This window comes from Rhinolophus sinicus, chromosome 3 (genome assembly GCF_057876585.1).
Source record: "Rhinolophus sinicus isolate RSI-liver-muscle chromosome 3, RSI-T2T, whole genome shotgun sequence".
Classification (NCBI taxonomy): Eukaryota; Metazoa; Chordata; class Mammalia; order Chiroptera; family Rhinolophidae; genus Rhinolophus; species Rhinolophus sinicus.
This window is the reverse complement of record NC_142503.1, coordinates 143,589,450-143,614,887: the sequence shown is the minus strand read 5'-3', so window position 1 is coordinate 143,614,887 and position 25,438 is coordinate 143,589,450. Positions and strand designations below refer to the sequence as shown.

General features: G+C 37.4%; 1 protein-coding gene across 2 annotated transcripts in view; it reads left to right on the top strand.

Annotated features, from left to right (window-relative positions):
• The window catches only part of FBN1 (fibrillin 1), a 233,149-nt gene that overhangs the window by 64,329 nt on the left and 143,382 nt on the right, over nt 1–25,438 (top strand). The window lies entirely within an intron of this gene.

Here is a 25,438-nt window from a genome sequence, read left to right as displayed (position 1 = left end):
GTGGAGCCTGAGAACACACAGGCACCGAGAATCTGGATGTCTGAATGGATGTACTGCTGCCATGTCACTCTGCCCAGGACACCCTTCTGGTGTAATTTCTCTAAGTGTGAAGTCAGAGCAAGTTACTGGAGTGCATATTCAAGGCAGGGCTGAGATTTGGTTTTCTCTTGTGATCAGTTTGTTTTCTGGATGCACATCTCAGGAGATTTGTAGTTTTACTCTTACAAAAATGCTAGCAATTTAGAGTAGGAAAATAGTCTAGATCATGAGCTCTATGAGAACAAGGATTTTTGCCTGTTTTGTCATAGTGCCTAGAACAGTGCCTGACGCATATTAGATAAACATTTGTTGCATAAAAGAATGGATCTAACAATGGCTGCAGCCTATGACTTTTAGCAACAGGACTGGGTTCAGAGTGGACCACATGATTTGCTGGTGCAATGCTGTAACAATATTTAGAGCTAAATCTGCCTCAGTTGCTTAATGACAGCAAGCTCAAGCTGAGTTGGAGTTGGTGTTTGATTCTTATCTGCCACACTGTACATGCAGTTCTAGTCACTGTTTCAGTGGGTAGTTTCTTACCCCTCTGACCCACAATACTTGATTATGAAATGATATGTAATTGGCTTTAGTTTAACTACAAAATAGTAACTGTAAATTATCTGTGGCTGAAAATAGGGGGATAAGAATGAAAAGAATTAAAATGGATTGCTTTGGGTAGCCTGAAGTGACATCGATTAATATGCTATCAATTTTCTTCCCCTGAGAAACATTTGGTCACAAGGAGATCTGGCTTTCCAAAGAAATTCAAATTTGAGTGTGAGGCTTTTGGCGTAGTCTAGTATCATTGGAATGGTCTAAGTAGATTTTGTTTCTTTTTTCCCATGCCTCACCATGGTTGCTCAAAAAAAACCCCAATGCTATCTCTTTACTCTAGGGCTCTCTGTCTTCCACATGCTGAGCAGTCTGTGGCCAAGGCCCATAGAGGAGCCAGTTTATGAAGTGTAGTTGGGGTAGAGTATAATGCTCTGTGAAGCATCTCAGAAACCCCGAAAAGCTCATGTGAGAGGGGATATAATGTGGAATTTCCAAGAAAAGGCTGAGAGAGAAAGAGACTGGTGGATTGATGGATCTCCAAAGGACAGGAGATATATTTCATGTGTCATAGTGCTAGGAGACTGCAGACTTTTAACAGATGCTTTTCAATTGCCTCAAGAAATACCAATGTCACGTTTGTTAGCTTTTCAGGAACTAATGGTCCAAAAGACTCTTTGTTTTCTTTTAGCCATGGTGTGTGCATACCGGCAGTATTTTCTTCTCTGATAGCGTCACGGAATGGGTAGGTATGAGGATCTGTTGGCTGGAAAGCAAGGAGAAAACTGGAGAGGAAGAAAAAGAAAATTAAAATAAGATGTTGGATTGAGAAATAACAAGAAGGGTGGATGTTTCAGGCTTTCTTTTTTAACGTCAGTAACAACAAAAAAAAAAAGGAGAAGGAAAGAAACAGAAATGTCATAATCTATCTCTTCAATTTCAAAATTTACATTTTGTAGCTATCCACTGATGCATATTTCTTCTTCAAACTCTAATTACACAATATTAAACATATTTCACAAATTTCCTCTTCATTACATAAGTATAAAATGCTAGCATGAGATTATGCTATCATAGCAAGTATGCTCATCCAAAGTATTTCAAAGAAATTTCAGGGCAGGCCAATTGCTGTCTTGAGAAACAAGGAAGAACTTGTTCTTTTATCCATCACAAATTTATCCTTGGACTCTGATTATTTGGGCTCTTTTCCCCATTATCTTTCATGAATTAATTCCACCTTGTACTAGAATAACATGGGTCTTAATATAGGACTCACTGATTTTAGAATAAATAAATTATTTAAGGGGCTCATTTTTTGACTTTGGGAAGTTAGTACTAATGATAACTCTCTTAGTTCTAATGGTTGCTAAAAAAAAGATATGTACCCTATCCCACTTAGGACACTTTGGGTGGATTGAGAGTCTCAGTGTGCACGTGTCTGATTAAATATGGAATAGGTGTTGACTGAGTAGGCGCACTTCCTAGGACGTAGGAACCCTTAAGAGCCTGATTTATAACTTACTCGTTTTTTTCTCCCCTTCGCAGTTGGTGAACTGATAGAGCACAGAGTGCTCTTATCTTTCATCGTGCTTCTCTAGATTGATATGGACTGAAATAAGATGTATAGATTACGTCAAAGAGCTCACATCTAAGGCAGGGGATTGCCAAAAGTGTTCTCCTCATTGTTCTTCAGAGTCCTGAGCTCTTCCAGACATCCACAGCTTTCAGAGAGCTAGCTTCTCTGAAGCTGAGACTTTATAGAATATGAAGAAATGAAAATACCAACTCTTTTCCTTCCCTGCTTTTTTGAGGTGATAGAACTATATGTTCAACTGTGTGTTGAAACCACAATATAAAAATAGAAGAGGGGCCATCATTCAAATTAAGCAACAGACCTAGCAGGAAGCATATTTTGCTTAATGTGTGGAATTATTCCTAAATTCAATTAATATGGAATTTTTTAAGGATGGATTTTTGCCAGGAAATTATCCATTCCCTGCTGTCATTACTACATTCAGACATTTATCATCACATCCAACAGGACTTGTCAGTGAAATCTCTGGTCCTCACTTTGCGTTTGCCCTGCGTGCCTTCCGGGTACATCGTCACTGAAAGTATCGACAAGCTTTCACAAGTTGGAGGTCCATTTTTGCAGCTGACATGGTTTACTTACAAATAAATCACAGGATGCACTTTGGAGAGCACAGGTCTAGGAATGGAACATTAACTGCGGGTATGTCAAACCGCAAACACTTCTAGTGCATCCAATTCGAAGTATTTCCACACAAGCAACATTACCAGCAAAAGTATCATCTTATCCATAACTTTCAGTGATTACCCTGTGAACATACTTTTTGAGCATACATGTGGAGATAGATAACCCTGTGCTCCTTACCTTGGAGATTTTAATTTTCTTCCTTCTTTTTCTCTTTTAATGAATGAGCTGAAAATGAATTTGAACCATTTGCCAACCTGAGGTTTAATTTAAAAAATTTTTTTCCCCTCAAATACTTGACTCACTTTCTCAAATACAGAATCACTTTCGATTCCCCAACCCCATTCCTGGCCCAAAATACACATTTTAACCTTCAAGATTTTTTTGTAGACAGAGTGTTCCAAGATTGTTTGTTGGTATAAAGAGCACTATTATTTTAGTAACAAATATGTAATAATAGTTTAATTTATTTTTGAATTGAATTGTTAAGCTGCACAATCAGTCATTTGGTGCCAACTGCAGACTGCTTTTACAACAAAATACATGTCATAAATATACTAATCTTATTGACGTATGCCACCTTGAACCCTATGGGAAGGGGTTGCAAACAAGGTGATCATGCTGTATTCGCAACACACTTCCTAACTTTCATTAATTAATTCATGCATTATGGAGAGTCATAAACACATGAAATATAAAAGTAAAAATGACACTGTTGAGTAATCACAAGTTGGTGACTAATCTCTAGGGAAAGAGGGGGGGCATTGAGCATTCTTTAGACCACTTAATTCAAGAAAGAACAGGCTCTGTTTATTTAAGATTCTAGTTCGTCTGTTTCCTGATTGCATTCTTATTGTGAAAATGCCAGAATGTATTACAATGGATAAAATGGGGAAAAAATAAAGATTAATTTAAGTGGGCCAGGAAAGTGTGGTGGTAAATGTTTGAATATTTCCTTGGAATTAATCAGTGGTTCATAAACCTAAAACACTTTTTTTATCTCAAGAACTGAGTTTCTGACTCAAGTGACACAGGAGAAAATATTAGTTGCTTGAGAAAGGAAAGACCTTGGTTCACATAAATTTGTATACAGATTCCTTTATCACAGGAGAATTATAATTCGGGGTTCAAATCTTGAGAACACAATTGTGACCTAGTTATTCCTGCACAGGAAGTGCTCAGAGGAGGTACTGGCTAGACCTGAAAATAATGAATTAAGAGATTCCAGCTGGGCTATGATGAAAGCATTTTTGAGAATCTCTGTATCTTGGCTGGACCACATGGGTTATAACTCGGAGAGGCCTAAACTAGTAGTAGCATGTGACAGATTTATAGCCCAATTGATGTTGGGCATCAGAAAAAAAGGCTGAGGTTAAAAAAATGACTTGAGAATTATGAGCTTTAAAAGAACTGCCATTGGAAGGGATGCTGAAGAAGGAAAGCATGAATTCTTTACAAGAAGGGAAATAAAAGTAATAAAGATTGATGGTGAGACATTGAATGGGAAACATGGTAGTTTGTTTTTCACAACAAACCCCTCTTCCAAGTCCCCTTGTCCATCTTCTCAGCTTTATACTTCTCCATGCCACTTCTTTCATCCGACACACTGTGTAACTTATTTATGATGTAGCTGGCCCTCCACGTTATTAAACTTCATGAGGACAGGGATTACTCCTGGACCCCACCCCCCTCAGCTACGTTGTTTTCTCTTCAGCTACCAGAGTGAAGTTTGAGACATAGTAGGCACTTGATAAAAATTTATTGAATGAATGAAAGAATGAATGGTGTAATTTTAAGCCAAAACTTTGTTTTAGCCTGTCTTTCCTTCATCCCTTCCTCCATCCCTCCCTTCCTTCCTTCTTTCAGCAAGTACTTATTAGGATGTGCACAAAGGCCCACGAAACAAGATTTCTGCACTCCTGGAGTTTACAGTCTATTGGGACAAATCTGATCATATAAATGAGGGAGTAAATGAGGGACTCCAGTGCAGGGTGATAATACTGGGATAGACATATGCACAAGGTGCAATGAGGGGAGAAAAGCATTTAAATCAGACCGAGAGGTCAAGCAAAATTTTTTTGAGAAATGGAAAATTAAGGATTTATAGAACTTAGGACTTGTGAATTGATGAAGAAAAAGACTTGGATGAGAGCACAAGGCCTGGAGCTCATTGTGAACAGAGAGATAATAATAGAGCAAATGGAGTTTGGAAGTAAGCAAAATGGAGAGTAATTTAAAAATCGTTGGCTTTACAAGGTGTTTGGGTGTTTACATAGGATGAGGCAAATATTCTGAGACCTCATAATACTTCAGACAAATAGATGAGATCACTCCGTCATCTTTGGCCTTACCTTTCATGTCCCAACTTCCTATTTACCCCTTCCCATCTTGATATCCTAGGCTACTAATTAATAAGAGCTCTAAAGCAGGGTTGCCGTTTCTCTGCCCATGCATTATTTGGAGTGTGGAGACTTTTGTTTTAGCTTATAATGACTGGTTGCAAGGCTGTAAAGTCTATGTTAGGTCAATAGCCATTTCAGCCTAATTTTGTTCTCCATGATTGTGGGCAAGGGTTGTCTCTGAGAGAATACTCATGCCTTCCATGAATGAATCAAAGAATGAATGAGTGAAATTGAATGAATGAGAGAATGCACATGAATTGTTTCTGATTTCTAATCTGCAAATGTTTTCTTTTGGAATCTGTTTTTATGTTTAGCCTCTAGGAATGCCTGCCTGTTGATTGAAGGAGTAGTTCTTTGTTCATCTGAGCTAATATAATGTCCAAGTTTTAGTAGTTTTAGTTTGTCTTTATATGTGATGGATTTGTCATCCATATTTGTTAATTTAAATTGACATTTAACATTAAATGAACAAAGCAATAGTGATTATCATAAAATTGGGTGTTTTGTGTCTTATTTGAGTTGCTAAGTGGGAGAGTCCTAAATGTCCTGAACAGATGTTATGTAGAAATCACTGCATGCTCTTAACCTTTCCCATGTTCTTAATCATTTTATTAACTTTTCTTGGAAGATTTTCTAGCTCATTGCATTTATATTTGTCTCATTTTATAATGATAAGAAGAAAGAAGTTTAGGGTATAGATGTATCTGAAAATGACGCCTGCGCAAAGTAGATGCTTTGTACATATTAGGTGAATGGGCGAATGAAAGATACTTTTTAAAACATGCATCTGATCATTAGCAGCTTCTCACTGTCTTTAGGAAAGTTCAGACCCCTTTTCAAGAGCCAGCGGGCCATTTGCAGTCTGGCACTGGTAGACCTTTTTGGCCTGATTTCTTGCTGTCACAAACAATAATTCATGTTTTGCAATATACATTCATAGCTCCATGCCTTTATTCGTCCTATCCCTTCTGTCGGATAAATTCTTACTGATCCACCAGATGTGAAAGTTTCCCCTAGCCCTATTGCCAAAGGGTGACTTCTTCAATATTTCCAAAACATCTTGCATGTATAACACTTCCATGATAACACCGACTGTGTCATTTTACTTTATGTACTGATTTCCTCATCTAAGCTGTATACTCAAGACAGAAGCAGTGTCTTACTTACCTTTGTCTCTAGGGTCTAATATTGTGCCTCTGATCGCAGCAAGAACTCAGTAATGTGTTTTCAGTGAATAACCGAGATGATGAGGCCAGTGCTGGGGCCTGAGGATCCCCGAGTTAGAAGTGCCCTGCTGCACACCCTGTCCTCAGGAGTCCTGCCATCAGCACAAGACAGATGGGGTTAGCAGGCTGAAGAGGCCTAACCCAGAGCCTGGGTACATGCAGGAGTGACCACTGCCAGCTTCTGGAAAGTCATAGGGGACTGGCCTGTCTGCTTAGCGGACCCTCTTCGTAAAAGGCTCCTTGAACGGTGCTGCCCTGGTTGCCTGGCTGACAAAGCCTTTCCCGAGAGATCAGGATCGGTCAGAAGCCTGAAGTCTGCTTCTCAGGGTTTCTTTTGTTGTTTGCCAGGCATCTGGTTAAAGAAAGTATGGGAGACTTTTGGGGACTGATGAGAATCTCAGATCTCCTTGCTGGGCCACAAATTGTAATTGAGAGCCATGTCTTAGGAGCGTAACCGTGATTATTTTTCTTAGAACTCTGATTTTATGTTTGCTGAGGCTTATTTAATACTTAACTGCCCATCCACTTAGCCTTTTAGTAAGAGCTTTTTGTTTTCTAATTATAGGCATTGTGCTTTTTATTTTTATTACACAATAAGCCACATTGTTGAATTTATGATTTATTAGACTCTGCTAGGGTATAATGAATAATGGCAGTGTTTAATACAGAAACATGGTTACACGTCATTCATTGCTCGATATGAAATAAATGCTCTTCACACGAATTACAGGTATGTAGTTCCAACATGAATTTGAATTGCATGGTATGTTGTGGGCCATAATCATCACATGACTCAGACTATGTTGATATAAATATATATGCAAAAACACAAGCTTTCAAAAGGCATTGGAAACAATCCCAAGAGATCTTAAAGAAAGATTCCTTTCTTAGCTGAAATGCTTTATTAGCTTTCTGTTTTCAAATAATGTTCCAACTCCTTAGCATGGCAGACAACGCCTCTCATGCCTTGGTCCTTGCCTCCCTCCCCAGTTCCTCCTCTTCTCCTGCCAGCAGGTACTTTCATTTGTCTGAGGACCAACACCTACTTCCTCCCTTTGTTGTGCTGTTTCACACTTAACAGGTTTTCCAACACTGGTTGGCTTTGTCTACTTTCAGTGCCCTTTGCCTATTATTTTTTTTCAATTGATGAAATGTAGAAAAGTACAGAGAATAATACGATAACCATATGGAAATTCTCCACCTAGGGTTAACAAATGTTAGCATTTTAACAATTTTGCCTCTTAATGAAATAAACCTTAGTATCTCGGATAAAGCTGATGTAGCGTTTTTCCTTCCTGGTTCCATTGCCCTATCTCTCACCAGAGGCAACTGCCATCATGAATTTGTCCTGTAGGTTTTTCATTTCAACACGTAACCATACAGAAGAGTCCATGGCCATTTGTAACTGTGTACATGTTGCTATTCACTTTCTCTCCCAGATGTTTAAGAAAATGCTAATTTAGAGAATCCCAGTGCTGTCCCCTGGGAGCTCTTTGTTTCTTGTGGTTTGAGGGTTCTTTGTTTTGTTTTATTTGTTTTTTTAAAAAAAATTCAGTTGTTGCTTTTTTTAAAAAAAAAGTAGTCTAAAATTTCTGGTCTGAGCTTCTTCAGAGATTTTGTGAAAGTTGTACATTTTCAATTTGATTCTCCATTTTGAAAGGGTGGTTGACCAGTCCTCTTCTAATCCCTCTCCCCCCACAAATATAGATATTAGTTATTCATAATTTCTTTTTACAGAAATCATTATGTTTTCACTAACCTGGCAGCGTTAGCAGTGGGAATTTTTCATTTATAATGTTCAAAATTTTTCTTGAAGATTTTAAAAAATTTTAATTCTTTAGTTAAAAAAAATACTGATATCAAAATAATACATGTTCATGATGAACAATGTGAAAAGTATTTTTAAAAAGTCAGAAAAGTACAAAGCAGTTGGAAAAAATACTCCTAAGTCCCAGGGCATCTACTATTAATATTTAATATGTTCATTTAAGAAAATATGAAAAGTGAAGAGAGAAAGGGGAAAAGAAAAAACTACTGACCATACTGGTATAATCACAGTTTACAATTTGCTTGACTTTATTTCCTTCTAGTCTTAATCGTTTATATAGTCATTTACTTCTTAATCAGGATATAAATGCAGCTTGTATTATATGTTTATCCACACATAAACATTTAAAAAATATTATATAAGCCTGTGTTCCCATTTTATTGAGCATTTGGGCTCTACCTTTAGTTTCGATTTTTTTCTGTTGTATCACTATGTGTCACAGCTTCGTACATAGAGTTTTCCTGCATTTAGAATAAAGGGACATGGCTATGGGTACCTTAAAACTCTCAATACATATTGCCAGTATGGTTACGTGTGATTCTGAGTGTCTGGGACCTAGTTTCTCCTCATTCTTGCCAACATATGGGTTTAAAAAAAAAATAAAAAAGGAACTACGTCCTTGCTCATTCCTACCAGTAGGTATTAACTCTTTATAGAATTATTAGGTTGGTGCAAAAGTAGTTGCGGTATTTGCAATTATTTTTACTTTTTAAACTTCAATTACTTTTGCACCAACCTAATACATTCTTAACTCTGATTATCTTATTTACTTTAAATATTTTTCCAAATATTTTTATTTTTTATTAGTGTACAGGTATTTTTATTTAATATCCCGTATGGATATTTTCCTTGTGATTTCGCCTGTGGCTTTTGTGTAAAGAGTCCTCTTGCTTTCTAAGATTTGATAAATATTTTGATGTATGTTCTTTTTAATGATTTGGTTTTTAATTATATTTGATGCTTTAGTTCAATTTGTGGATTTGTTGTGGGCTTAAGATAGATATTACTGAAGTACCATTGTTCTTCCATGCCTAGTTTAAACCAGTGATAAATACAATGGCCCATAGATAAATTCCAGGATTCCTCTCACAGTTTTTTGTACCTGATTATTATTAGAAGTGTTATTTACATTAGACTTTTGGGCGTTACTGAAATGTTTGGCTAACCTTGGACTTCCCATACCTATGCTGCCCCTCTATGCTCAGTGGAAAGCTGGTATTTGTCCGTGAAGGGTCCATTGCCCTTACTTTCTGATTGTTTTCCAGCTAGTTCAGGCTAGGTCTTTTGGCCTTTCCCTTGGACTTGTGAACTCCGCCTTTCAGAAGATAATTCACACTCAGCATTAGTCAACAAAGCCATTTTCCTTAGGCTCTGGGAGGTCTAAAACACGAATCATTCATCTGAAGGCAGGATCTCTTCCAATCACCTTTCCTCCAGGACCTGTTCCCCCATCTCCTGCAGCCTGGCCAGCACATTCAGGCACGCTCTCCCTGCTTCGCTGGCTCCACTGCTCCAGAATAAACACAAACTCTGTTTATAGCAACAACGTTGTTTTGTTGTTGTTGTTTAAAGGAATGAGTATGGGGTAAGTGATTCAGGAACTGATCAAGAATTGGCTTTAAAATAAACAAGACGTTGTGGGTAGAACAGCTTTTGGAACTACCTAGTTTAAATGTAATGAACTCCTTATCAGCCAAAGTGTTCAACAGAGATGGGAAAACGTTTTAAGAAATGGTGTACAGGGGAGTCACATTTCATGAGGATAATCTTCTCAATGACATTCTCACTCTAAAGTTATGTGGGCATCTCATTTCCCACCTCCTTTGTTTTTCTCCAAGTTTTCCCAACATTTAGGAACAGAAGCCCAAAACAAAATGTTAACTTCTAGAGTCAGTTTGGAAAAAATGAACTTTAAAAAAATGTAGGATAAATGATTATAAAATGGGTTAGTTATCTGCCCCAAGTGGTTAAAAATACAAAACTTACTCATCTAGTAAGTAAACCAAACAAACAAACAAACAAAAACAAACAAATAAACAGAATAGTAAGTCCATACAAGCTGAGCTAGAACTAGGACATCTAACTGCAGACTTACAGGTTTAATATATGCTTGTATCAGTCGACAATATGTGCATCTTTTAGGTAGATATAAGAATTGATGAGCCAATTGATTTTTAAAACATCCTTATGGAGGTATAATTTATATACCACAACATCCACTCATTCTAAGTGTACATACAGTTCTTTTTGGTGTGAGGTAAGGGTCAATCTTTTTTTTTTTTTTTCATTTGGATATCCAGTTTTCTTAGTACTATTTGTTGAAAAACCATTCTTGTTGAATTTCCTTGGCACTTTTGTTGAAAATCAATTGACCAGAATTGCAAGATTTTATTTCTGACCTTTCTATTCTGTTCTGTTCATCTAAATCTCTATCCTTATTTCAGTACCATAGTCTATTGATTATTGTAGCTTTATAGTAAGTTTTGAAGTCCTATAACTTTATTCTGTATTTTTCAAACTGTTTTGGATATTCTGGGTCCTTTGCATTTCCATATAAATTTTTGCTTCAGCTTTCAATTTCTGAAAAAAATCTCACTGGGATTTCAATAGAGATTGCATTGAATCTACAGATCGATTTGTGGAGAAATGCCATATTAACAATGTTGAGTTCTGTATTCCATGAACAAGGAATGTCTCTTCACTTCAACATTCTTCAATTTCTCTCAGAAATGTTTTGTAGTTTACAGTGTGTAAATCTTGCACTTATATTTATTTTAAAATTTATTTCTATAAATTTTATTCTTTTGATGTAACTGAATAGATTTTTAAATTTCATTTTTAGATTGTTCATTGTTAGTACATACAAATATACTTGCTCTTTGTATAGCTATATTGTATTCAGTGAACTTGATGAACTTGATTGTTAGTTTTAGTAACTTTTTTTTAGATTGCTTAGGATATCCTACACATAAGATTATGTTGTCTGTGAATAAAGATAGTTTTACTTTTCCTTTCCAAACTGTTTGCTTTTAATTTATTTTCTTTGCATTATTGCCCTGGTTAGAACCTTTAATCCAATGATTAATAGAAATGGGAAGAGTAGGTATCTTTGCCTTTTTCCTGATTTTAGAAACAGAATATTTATTATTTCACCATTATTTGTGATGTTAGCTGTAGGTTGAGGAAATTCAATTATATTTCTATTTTGTCGAGAGTTTTGCTATGAATGTTTGTTGGATTTTGTCTAATGCTTTTCCCACATCTATTGAGATGGTTGTGTGTTTTTCCCTTCATTTTATTAATATAATGTGTTATGTTAATTGATTTTCAGATGTTAAGCCAACCTTGCATTCCTGGGATAAATCCTACTTGGTCATGGTGGATAATCTTTTTTATATGTTTGCTAGTGTTGTGTTGAGGGTTTTTGTGTCTCTGTTCATAAGAGATACTGGTCTATAGTTTTCTTTCCTTGTGATGTTTTTGTTTGTCTTTGGTATCAGGGTAATATTGGCTCATATTTTTTTTTTTTTTTTAACTAGTCTCAGGAGGAGGGAAGGATGGTATAGAACAGTGTTTCTTATTCTACCTGTGGTGAGATTCCATTTAAAAATCATTTCTAATCTGTTGTGAACTGAGATTTTTATAAAATACAATAAAAATAAATTACTAGAAAAATGATACAAAATATACAAATATAAACTCCATTTATAAAATAGATTCAGCTTATATAAGATATTCTATCAAATTGATACAAAAATTTCATTAGGCTTTTTACTCTTAATTTCTGTCTTGTCTCTTCACAATTTGGACACAAACAGTTCTCGCAAATCTATTAACCACCTTTGAGTAACATTGGTATAAACTTATGCTTCTCAGACTTTAACATGCATAGAAATCACCTGGGGATTCTGTTAAAATGCAGGTTCTAATCAGTAGGTCTGGGACAGGACCTGAGGTTTTGCATTTCCGTCAAGCTCCCAGGTAGGTAATGCTGATGCTACTGGTCCATGGACCATACATTGAGTACTAAGGCTATGAAGTATTATGCACATAGTAAAATTAATGTGATTTTTTTAAATAATGCTATTATAAATTGCTTTGGGACATATTTTTGTTTTTCAAAGATTGTTGGATTGTTGCTCAATGGTCACGATTCTCTAGATAGCAATTGTTTTTCTTGGCCTCTGACCTTCTTGGGCCTCCAACTGCTCGTCTATAAATAGAGGGGGGTGAACTAGAAGATTTCTCAAGTCCCTTCCAGACCTCACAGTCTGTGGTTTTCAGCCTCCACGTCAAGGGACAATTATGAGTGCATTTGCATTTTCATTTTGTATAAACCTAATAAAACATGAATTCAAAGTCGAATTTTATAAGTTCTTAACATGATGTTAAAAAATAACAGTAAACATGCTTTACTAAATTTTGGATGATCCAGACAGATTAATATCAACATTCAAGTATATTTTCATGTTGAGTCTTAAAAAAAAGTGGGTGGGGGTCTTGTTTAACCTTATGTTGGAAATCCAGTTAAAAAATAATTGAGTTGTCTAAACTGTGGAGAGACAAGTAAAATAGGTGTTTATATTATGAAATTCAAGTTGACACAAAATAGCTGAAAGGCTTCAATTTCAGCCAAGTTGAAATGATATCATTTTCCTTCATATTTCATTTTATTTACTGAGACATATGAAACATTTCCCCCCCATTGCTTTAAAGAGCAAATGAAAAGGGTGGTAGCTTAATCAGTGGTAGAAATGTGTTGTCTAAACCTCCAGAGGCTTTATCCTCAGTTTTCAGTACATATTAGCATTACTCTGCTATTCTTAATACAGATGATTACAGTAAACTCTGCAATAAAGAATTGAGGCATTTGGTCAGCCTCCAAAGAGAGTGACTAATAATTGACCTAATGTACACAGCACATGAAATATATATATATATATATATATATATATATATATATATATATATACATACATGTGTGTATATATACATATACATATATATATACACACACACATATATGGTTTATGTTGTATACAAGAGTTCACATCCCCTTTCTAGTTCTTCCAAAAGATCTAAAATGCTTAGCTGCTTTATACATTTTTAATTCTTCAGTCTCAAATGCAGGTCATGCATTAGATGCTACTATGCATTTCAAAACAGACTCCTTGCCCCCAGGATTTTCTTAAAATAGTTTTTTAGAATTTTGAAGAGAAATAGTATTGATTTTGTTACATTTAAGTTTGCTGTGATCTCGCACTATAAAACAATTTTATTTTCAATTTTTACACCATTGAGCAATTGTTTCCCTTGGTGAAGAGATTTGAAGTCTCCAAAATATATAGGAGTTTTTAGTTGCTGAGAGATTAGTGGAAAGTTACAATTTTCTTTTCCTTTTTTCATCAAACACATTGACCATCACATCAATAATACACTTACTGGGAGTAGCCGGTTAGCTCAGTTAGTTAGAGCGTGGTGCTGATAACACCAAGGTTGCCTGTTCGATCTCTACATGGGCCACTGTAAGATGTGCCCTCTTTAAAAAAATAATAATAACATACTTACTGTATTTCTATTATTCTTGGCTTGTCTGCAAGATATTTTATTTGGTGGATTTCCTTTCATTCATTTAATAATAATGGGGTCAGCTGGGCAGACCTTTTCATTTTTAATTGACTAACCCTTTATTGTGTAATGTGCTAAGACACATCCATTACGGTTAGGAAGAACATAGATCAAAATGTGTTACAGTGGTTCTTTCTGGCTGGTGAGATTATAGTTGAATTTTATTTTCTGCTTTCTAAATCTTTGTATTTTTTAATGTTCTACAAAAGCCATGTTTTTATCTTTAATTAGAAAGGACCATACATATAAAAAGTAACAAAATCTAGGCATTTCTAGCTTTATTTCTCTGCAGAGAAAGGAAATGTTTCATGTATGTATTTAGCACGTGTTGTGCATCTACTATATGCCAGACACTCTGCTGGGTCTGCGGTGATAGGGGTGGTGAGACTCAGCTATTATCCTGGAGAAACTCAGGCTCTAGGTCATTATCTCACCAAAGTATGGTCAGTGGGGACCAATAAATGGTGCCCCAATAAATTATCACCACCCGAAATGGTAACAATGCCATACTTCTCCCCTGGGGTTTTAAAGAGGATTAATTGAGATTGTTAAGTAAGGTGCTTGGTCTGATAGTTGGCATATAGGAAACATTGGTCATGATTTCTGTGTTTGGTACATTCATGGAGATGGGGGACCTCCAGAGGCAGCTCAGTCTGTGCTTGGACAACTCGGGAAGAAAGGGAGGTGAAAATGCACCAGGTGAAATCTGTCTCTGAGGAGCCTCCCCCAGTCCTGTCGTTGCTGTTCCACATGGCATCCCTTTAAATACCAATTACAAGTAGTTTGAGCTATTACCTTAGTCCATTCAAGCCAAGTTACTGTGGGATTTTTCTGAGAATGCATCTCTATTTGTATCATGAGGGGGACAGTGAGAAACTAGGATTTATTTGCCAGTTACGCAACTATAGATTGTTACTTTTGTAGATATGTAAGGGCCACCTGGGGATTTTGCCTTTTAATTAACTGTTTAATATTATTAATAGAAAGTAAGCATTTGGAAAGGCAAAGATGTAATTAGAAAAAAAAATGTGCTGGATCATCTAAAGCAGATCAGAAGAAGACATTGAGTACAGAAACTTCAACTCAATTCCCTCCAAAAATGTCTTTTCTCTGACCTCACAACAAAGCACACATAAAACCCCACTGGCTTCGTATCACAGAAATGCTTCCCTGTCTGGGCAGATGATTCCAATAAGTTTGCTTTATTGATCTGGTTACAAGGGGTGCTGTCCAACAGACAATCCTATATAATAAAAAGCCTTCTTGGGAGATCTCTTAATAGTCAGGGTGATGTTGGTGTCAGTGTGATGACGAGGATGATGGGTGAGCAGAGTTCAGCTAATCATAGATTTATTGTTCTCCAGTTAAGCAACCACAGCATCACTCTTGAGCTTTCTGAATGCCTGCCTCCCATACCAAACATTACAGTCTTCTCCTAAAATTTCCAGACCACCCACTGTAACAATATAGTACATAAAAGGATCCAGATGCTGTGAGACAGAACGGGTGAAGTGTAGAGCACGCGTGATACCTTCTCGTTTGTCCTTCTAGATCTCGAGCACTGTTGTTTTTTTTTAATAGCCGGCTCACTAGAGAGATTAAACTTCATGGCCAAGTCTTCTTTTCAGAGCATTTTTGAGGAAATATATCAGGGTTAAATATATCACAAAAAATGCATTTTTAAGATTGTGCTTGATGCGGGGGTCTCTGTGCCTTTCTAGCCTTTGCACCTCTCTCCAATATTCCCTAGAGAATAAGGGAGAAAGAAATCATAGGATTTATACACACATTGAACTCTAAAAGACAGATAGGATGTGGAGAGTATCACATATGAGAGTGATGACCACAAGGTCAGAGTACCAGTCACGTGTGGAGCATCCGTTTGCAAAATGGGAGAAGAGAACTGGCTAAATGCAGATAACTTAGTATAATTTATATCTAATTGCTTGGAAGTTTTAAAAATGCTTCATTTTATATATGTTTTGGAAGAGAATATATATTTGGAACTTGGCCGCTTGGCAGCTTTGCAGTGGTTCAGCTGATGGCCTATGGCTTTGCAATAGTTTGTTCAAAACAGATTTAATAGACGTGGCTCCCCCTTTCCCAAACACTGCACTCAGGACAGGTGATTTATAAGAAGAAATCTTCTTCAGATGAGATTCATTCATTAATTTATTTATCCTAACACCTTTATATTCTTTCACCATCCTGTCTAATGTTTGTTTCCCAGTCCCTCTTTATCACATTACTATATTTTTAAAAATACTTAACCTAAAATTATATCTCTTCCTCTAGAAATTTAGCTTCAAGAAAGCAGGAGCTGGCTGCCTGTTTTCTGCTATATCTTCAGTGCCCAAAACAATGCCTGGCATACAGTAGGTTCTCCATAAGTACTGATGGAAAGACTTGGTTCATTGAGGAACTCTAGATAGGACTATGAGGAAAGATCTTTTTGGTTCATTCATTCATTCATTCATTCATTCATTCATTCATTCCTCAGGCCATTTATTGAGGACCTGGCGTGTACCAAGGACTGTGGAGCTAGTTAGTTACTAGGCGAACCTGCTCTAAAGGAGTTTACAAACAGATAGAAACACATTTAACTATAATGCAATACAACCTCTTCATTAAAGAAAAGACAAGCTAATGAATACTGGATTTAAAATGTTTCGTTACAATTTTTAAAGTATTTCAAAATATTTATTAGAACAATAAATACGTTTTTCTCTTCTAACGTAAGTACTATAGGCAGAGAGAGTGTGAGTGCAGGGCTTGTGTGGGCTGTTCTCCTTGCCCCACTTAGACTGGGGATCCCCACTTGCAGGGCAGATGCTTCCCCAAGCGATAGGCTTTTTCTGCCTGTTTGCGAGCCAGCAGGCCAGGGTTGGAGGGCTGATCCATCAATAGGCCGTCACCAACTTAGTGCCATCTCTCAAAATAGCAGAACTTGATCTTTAAAAACGAAAATGCTTTGGTTTTAAAAATATGTTTCTGTTTCTAATGAATCCAAAGCTTAAATTTGTTTAAAGGCACGCACATTTCCCCTTGCTGATGGCAAAAAACAGAACTTTCATGCCCGTGCATGAAAAGTCTCCTGATGTTGATTCAATTCTCCATTTGTAATACACAACCTGACCACCATTTGGCAAAAAAATGTACATTATTAAAGCAAAGAAAAAGTATCGGTTACTGTGTTGCATGCTCTTTTAGGCTATTTCGTTTCTCTGAAGTAGATACTTCACAGTAACCCACAGTCTCTTTGTGGCCTACTGTGAAGCAAAGTTATCTAAGGTGTCACAACATCACAGTATGGACTTCAAGGCCTCCTGACTCAGAGATGGCCTTTTGTAGAGGATGCTATGAAGGTCCAGTGAATCAAAGTTCCTTATCAGGGGTCACACAGCTAATGGATGGGAATCCAGACATACAAACATTCTTCTAACTTCCAGTCCAATGTTGCCCCAGATACGGTCTGCTGACCACTTGCATCATAATTGCTGGGGTTGCTCAGTAAAATGTGACTCCTGGTTCCCAACAGAAATCAGAACTGTTGGGAGTTGAATCCAGGAGTTTGCATGTTAATAAGCTCCTCAGTTGGGTTTAGACCAAGCAGCCTGCTTGCCTCAGGGTAACCTGCCTTCATATTTTGTTCTGCTGAGTATGTTGACTGTATACCATTTAAAGACGAGCTTTCATGACCTAAGAACATTACTCTAGATTAAGAGGTGAAGCCACTAATTTAGAGGGAGATTGTTTTCCCATAGTGCATCAGTAGAAAAAATTTTATTTGAAGGTTAGTGAATCAGTGGACCAACTGGGAATTGTTGATAAAGTCTAAAAAGATAAATGTGATTCTTTAAAAATTTGAATTGAGTCTAATGGCGCTTGAGTTGATATTTAATATCCTGACATCTGCTTGTGTTTTCATAAAAACCTCTCTGGATGAATGTTGAGGGCACCAATAAAGTGGTTACCTGTTTGGTGGAAGGAACTGGGCAGAGGGTCAATGAGGGGGAAAGGAGACTTTGTAGGGAATACTTTGTGCTTCTTGAGTTTTGAACCCTGTGAATGTGTTGCGTATTCTGAATTTTTAAATTATATCCGAGTTGAAAGCTTTGACAGTCACTATAGGACCTTAGCAGGTGATTGCTCTGACTCTGCCCAGGCTACATGGACACGTGCTCTGGACTCTAGATCTCCCTGTAGCAGAAGGTAATGGACGTTTCTAAAGGTCAAAGCCAGGAAGGGAAAGCCTGCATATTCAGCGAGTTTTAAGGAAATCACTAATTGGCTTGAGAAGATAAGTCACTGTGATCGTGCACATAGGATCTTAAAGCTCCTCCCCGACAACCCCCTCATCACTGGGAATTCAGGTGACCTTGAGCAAATGACTCAACCCTCTTGAGACTTAGTTTTCCAGTCTGTAATAATAATGATGAAAACACATTGTTTTACAAATTGCCAGCTGTTTCTGAATACATTGTTTTATTTAGCCTTCAAAACAACCCTGGGGGCAGATACTACGGTACCATCTCTCTTGTTCGGATGAGGAAGTTATGGCTCAGAGAGGGTAGGTGGCTGAGGAAGGGTCACACAGTTGTGGGACGTCTAACGTCAACTACTGGATGTTTTCTTTTTAACTTATTTTTTAAATTTATAGGGGTGACAATTGTTAGTAAAATTACATAGATTTCAGGTGTACAATTCTGTATTACATCATCTATAAATCCCATTGTGTATTCACCACCCAGAGTCAGTTCTCCTTCCATCACCATATATTTGATCCTCCTTATGGATTTTTTTTAATGTGACATAAAGTGGCATGAATTAGACAATTTCTAAGGCCCTTTCCAGCATTAAAGTTGTTGAAAATATAGCTATTGACGGCTCAGTTGACCTTTGTTGAAATCTTTCAGCAAAATCCAAAAGAAATTGAAGCCGTGATGCCTCTGTTTTAGGAGCTCATGTTGTAATTAGAGTATCAGAATATGCTCCTATGAAAAAGACTGAGGAATACCTGGTCTTTTAGTATATATTGAGTGCACATTATACATATACTACAAGTTCTCATATCTCACAGCACAAACCATCCACCTAATTGCGGAGAAAGCAGGGAATTCCAATTTCTAGGAAGTAACATTTGACTTTCTCATCCCTTCTATTAATAATAACAATACTGTGGTGACTGCTCTTTGAGCACCCACTGAGGAAAGCATTTGTTTCATATTATCTCATTTAATCCTTACCACAATCCTCTGAGAAAAACATTCTTTCCACTTTTATAGCTAAGGAAACCAAGACTAAGATCAAGTGATTTAAATAACTGTCTTCTAGGTGACAGAGCCAGGTCACAAACCAAGATCCTTTATTGGTTTTAGGTGTGTGAACTTCATCTCAAACCAGTTTCATCTTCCCGTTTGGGAATGCATATAGGATGGTTTCAGATAAGGGTATGTCATAGAGAAAATGCAACTGACCCCAGGGCAAGCTTGGTTTCATACAATGGCAATTTAAGTCACCTTTAGTGTATCCATCAGTAAAGAAGGGCCCATGAGTTCTGTATTCTTACCTCAAAACTCTCTATTATGTGAACCTGACTTCTCTTGTGTAGCATCAAATGCCTCATTTTTCTTCCTACATATAGGAAGTATAAATAGACGAACTTACTCTTACAGATTATAGATGACCAAAAGCAAATGACGGGTGAACTAAACAATTCGACAGGTTTTGTCTCCTCCACAAAAGAAGGGTTTTATGGATAATTATTTTCAATCTTTCTTTTCAATATATTTTGTTCATTCTTTTTTTCTGCTGCTCGAAATGACAGCTTTCCTCCATCATCCTCATCTTTCCATATGCCGTCACCTCTTTCAATTGCTTCCCCATTGCCAGAGTGAATCTGCATTGAACGCTGCGGGAATCTTTTGGCAGTTCAGTCTTAGCATTTCCCCAGCCATTCTGGGAAGTGAGGGGAGTTTCCATCGTTTCCTTAGTTCACCTGGACACAGCAAGGTTCATAGCTTGTCTGGGTTGGCAGAGGAATTTCGAGGATTGTAAAAACTGTGCTTTGCTCGGGACCCTGGCTCCTCACAGAGGTCTGCCTGCCTCTCCTTGGTCTGTGTCCTCAGCAGGCCTTTTACTCAAGTCAGACTCTTCTAATGAGAACGTTCTTGGGTTTCAGTCTGGGGGGAACCCAGCCTCCACCCGCCAGACTTCCTGGAGAGCTCTCCGCCGATGCTGAAAAAGCCTGGAACCTTGAAGATTGGATGGAGCTCCCTTTCGAAGGGGTCTCAAAATTCCTTACACATAATATATTTGTGGCTACAATTTATTAAGAAAGGAACAAGGCTGTTCTAGCCAATAAATTGTCAAAGGAACACATACCTAAGATAGAGAAAATGGTTTGCAGCACATAATCCTCTTTCTCCCTTTTCTAGTGCTCTGCATTCAATATTTCCAGTAACTTTACGTGAAGCTTATTTCTGAGCAGACCTCCCTCGGGTGTCTGCTCTTTGCATTTACCAAACTTCTGGGGCATATGTGCGGGCAGGCCTTTTTATTCACGTGCAGGCCATTTAGTCCTGTGAACTTCAGATAATCGACACTTCTTGTTCCCAGTGTGAATTCAAAGAGCTCTGAAACAGCATTTTTGATGCAAAATTAGGCAGTTGGGGAGTTTTTCTATGAGGATGTGTGTATCAACATCTGTGCCGTCCTCCGTAGCTTACGGAGTAAGCTCTAACCAGGAAGTCAGAGCTACAGAGCTCCTGTAGCTACTCCCACATTACTTCAAAGATTTCTGTGGCTTTAGAAAAATTAGCTATCAGAAAACCAGACACAGCCATGTCACCCACAGGCTTTGCTTCTTTGAAAACACATTTGATGTCTATTCCTACTTAATCTTTCTGAATCTGATCCCTCTACTCGTATGTCTGTTTTTGTATTAGGATATACTGAAGCCAGATAGTTTGCTAATTTATATGATTTTTTTTTTTTGCCTTTTCATAATTCTACCCAATGTCTTAGGTATAAAATTTCCAAAGCTAGTTTGTCAATGTGCCAGAATAGCCTTTCCTTTAGCAAAATAACTTTATGCTTTGCTTGATTAGGCTATAAGATGACTTAGACAATTTATGCTTCTCTTCACCACACTTGAGGGAGTGCCTGCTTATAAAGGGTTTACATCTTGGCTTGGAATAGGTCTAATAATTTAAATCCTCCCTCCTGGAATTAGCAAGATATCAAAAACTAAGCCTCATGGTAATAATGTTGAAATGACATTTAAAATGATACTCAAGTATTTATAATTCTTTATATCCTAAACTACAATATTTAGACATCTGGGGAAAGATATTCTGGGATGGGAAGTATTAGAAGAAAAGAAAGGTGTATGCATAGAAATATATAAAATGTGTTTTAGGATCAAAGATTGAGCAGTATAGATGAAGCAAAGAGAATTCAAATAGGGAGGTGGGAAATGGGATTGGATGGTAGGTTGGCCTACCTCAGAGAACTTGGGTTGCTAATTATTATTTATGCCCAACTTGTTTAAGAGTTCTTTTATAGGAAAACATATTTGGATGGGGGAAAACAAACAGTCTTAACTTTTGACTTAATCATTAAAATGGAAGCCTAGTTATTCAGACCTCAAAGTCTTAATCCTGATACATTTATTTTTTGGTGGTGGCTTAATTATATTGTAGGCATAGTGTTGAAGGTGAGTGTTAAGCTTTTTATTTTTTTATGTGGGAATCTTGCAAATGCAACCAAATCAAGTGAAAGCCAATGTCACAGAGACCCTCCACAAACAGCTAAGTAGGCTCAGAGAAGCCCCAGTGGAGGCAAGATGCTGTAAAGGGAAGCCCGTCATCTAGTACCTTTCCTTCAGCCTTTACCTACACCTTTTCTCTTCCCTTCTCTAATCTAGACCCATCTTGCCTAGCCTTCTCAATGAATACTTGGCTTGAACTTAGTTCTCTCAACGTTGTCACTGACACACCCGTTGTACTGACGGAATCCTGGCTTGAAGGGAGCTTGCTCAGCTGTGCTTTAGACAGACCCTGCTGGCTGACCTGGTTTAAACCTGGCTTTTTTGACATCATCTCTGGCATGTTCCAAGGTGAAAAAGGACTCTGATGCCCCTTCGATTGCTCTCCTGGAGGGGAAACCAATTGCCACTTGGCACCAGAGTTTATCAGGCCCGCATCCAGAGTAGTAACATGATTTAGTGAGACCAGTACCGGACTAGGAGGCAGGAAACTTGAGCTGTAGTGCTGGCTGTGTTTTTCAGCAGCGGTGTGACCTTGGGCAAATCATTTCCCTGCCCTAGCCTCAGTTTTTTCATCTGTAAAGAAAATCTAGGACCTTTTTGACCCTAAAATCAGGAATTCATATAATGTTAGCAAACTCTTGAGTGAATGGAGATTTTGGTCCTATGTGCTAAATCTTTCCATCCACCACACTGTCTCTTTCCACATGGAAGCGTGGACCCTCTCTATTGTAGCTCTGTAGTGTGTACTCAACCCAGATCTTTATCTTGGGCTTATGAACCTCAAAGCCCTTCTCTCTGCTACAAAGAAGGGCATCTGGGAAGTCAGTAAGTTGGGACAGGCGACTGCTTATTAATTTGTCTCTTGGATGTTTTACAGTACTTTATGAAGCTTTTTCTTAAGTCACTGTGTTATCAGCCCCTTTCTAAATGATAATTTAAAAAATATCACTGATAAAAGCTATATACCTGGGACTTTACATATAATATTTTACCTAAACCTTAACAACCCTATAAGGAACTGTTATCATCTCCAGTTACACAAGGGAATTGAGTCTGTCGGAGGTTACACAGCCTCACAGTGCTGGTAACGGACAGGACTGGAATTCAGGTCAGACTTATCTGTGTCTACCGCCTAAGCGCAGCCACGCTCTTTGCCAGAGAAGTGCCTGCCATTGATATAAGAAATACCTGGTGTTTTGTGTAAGAGATCTCAGGGAAACCCGCTTGTTAAGGTCTCAAAGAAAATGATCTCTAAGTGCATTTCAGATGCTTGGAATGTATACTTTGCCAAAGAGTTTTCCACTTAATTTGAAATCCATGAGCATTTCAAGGAGAATTTAACCCATATGTTTCTGATTCATTTGCACTTAACTCATCAAAGAGGATTGTTTTGTAAACTTTAGCTTCTTCTCATGAGCACTTTCAAGCTCATCTTTGGCTGGCATTGGCTAGATTTCTGTTCAGCCATGGTTTAAGCTTGATTTTAAATCCTCTTTTTAACCACTATTTCATGGTGGTTTCATCCTGTGAGTGGATGGAAATTGAAGGTGAGTCATAAAGACTCTCGGAAAACTACACCAAGATTCCACTGATATAAAATGAGAACCACTAACTTTTGTGGTTTGTTATACTCCCCTACAATCTTACCCCATTAAGGTGTTGAGCCATTGGCCATGTTCTATGAGGATAAAAAAATTAAATTCACAGATGCTGCATTTTTTCCTGGAATGGTATAGAGCAATATTGTCTTTGAGAGATAAAGTATTTATGGAGCTTAGGTATATTACTACCTTGGAAAAACCTTTTAGCTTAGAATATTTTATTTGGGAGGTACTTGAGTTATACAGCTGGTGGGAAGTTTCTTTCAGAGACCACCATTTGAAATGTAGAAAGTGGAGGCCAATTTATTATCTTAGCATATAAACAAGTTTGGTACATTGAGTTCTAATAACCTGCTGAGTTGGAGAGTTCATTAATTTCACATGAGTTCATCTAAGGACTGTGTATAATTGTTGGTAGTTGTGCCTGGCCCAAAGGGAAGCAAGCACAATTTTTGTTCCCACTTAACAGTTAAGTTCTACAAACATATGTATTGAATGTTTTCCGTTTCTGGCATTTGGGGATAGAGGATGAGAGTTTTGAGACAAATAAGAGACAGTCCTTCCTCCTAGGGAATTTACTATTCAGTTAGCTATGACCTATATGTTTCTATGGATACTGTAAGGCCAGATGGTATGAGTGTCAGATGATGTACAGGCAGTGCACCATGGGAGCTCAGAAAGTGAAGATGTTCATTTTAATTGAAGTAGGACAGACTTCCCCGAAAAGGAGATTGTTTAAGTTTGAGCTTGAAGGATGAGAAGGCTTTTGAAGGGGGAAGGGTATTCTGGGATGAGACAACCAGACACGTTCTTGGGTAATACAGACAATGACAAATAGTTATCCTAGATCTCTGTCCTGTGTATAGATGTGTGCTGGAGGGATCAGAGTCCTAGGCACTCATGCTTGACTAGTGGGAGTTGCGCACACTTCTCAGCAAAGAGCAGCTGGAGTTAGCCTGACAGCCTTTAACTGGGCAGATTTTCAGTGCTGGGAGAGCAGTCTTGGATCAAGGAGAAGACACGGAAAGAGGCCAGGGTGGGAGCAAGATGTAAAGAAACAGTGTGTGAAATTTACATAAAAATTAACATATATAGCATACATATATAGGTGAAAGTAATATAACACGTGGCCTTGTATTTGAATAGTGCACAAATGAGGGTCAATACTATCTCATGTAGAAGAAACCAGTCAAATGATGCATCTTATATAAAAAGGTCTACTCACAGTATCATTTTCATAGAATGAAAAGAGCTACTATTAGATGCAACTGAAATATTTTACATACTTTACTCATTTCATTCTAACAAACACCCTGTCTATTATTATGAAGATCAGAGAGTAAATAATTTGCCCATGATCACATAGGCATATAAGGTGCTTCCATCTCAGTTGCAGATACAATGTGTGTGTATATATGTGGCTGAGTCTTTTCTATTTATAATACTTTTTCAGTGCAATATATGCACATTTAAAGACTATATGTCTCATATATGTTAGTTACGAAATTAATAAAAGCATACACACTGCCCGGCGTAAGCACTAGAACAATGCTTACACCTATTTGAGCTTCTCAATCCCATCTCCTGCATCATTCCACAGAGTAACTACCTTTGTTGTGAATTTTAATGCATATATTTTTCAACTGACAACAAAATTGCTTCTGTGTTATCATGGTTTAGGGCGAATATATTTATAAAAACAAAATTGGGATAATTTGCATTTCGTGCAAATGCTTCAACACAGAACTGAGGTTTTAAATGTAGCTCAAGATTTAGGAGTATGAGAAGTAGGACAGTGATGCTGGTACAAATATCGCTTTAATCTTGAGTGCTGTAACTTAATCCTGGGATACAGGAAAGAAAAAATAATGAGAACTAAGAGGAGATATGAAGTAACAGACAGGGCCTGATGCACAATTTGAGAGATCTAAATTCTAATTCTATCTGCCATTAATTTGCTTTGTGTCTTTGAGAAAATTACTTTGCCTCTTGGTGTTTTAATTTACTCTTGTATAAATTGTATGATCTCTTTGAGAAAAGCAAAGTAGTATAGTGGGGAAAGCACAGATTTTAGAATCAGAAATACCAAAGTTAGAATTTTCATTCTGCCACTTAGTCTTTGTATACCCTTGGGAAAGTTTCTTAACTTTGTTCTGAACCTCAGTTTCCTGTT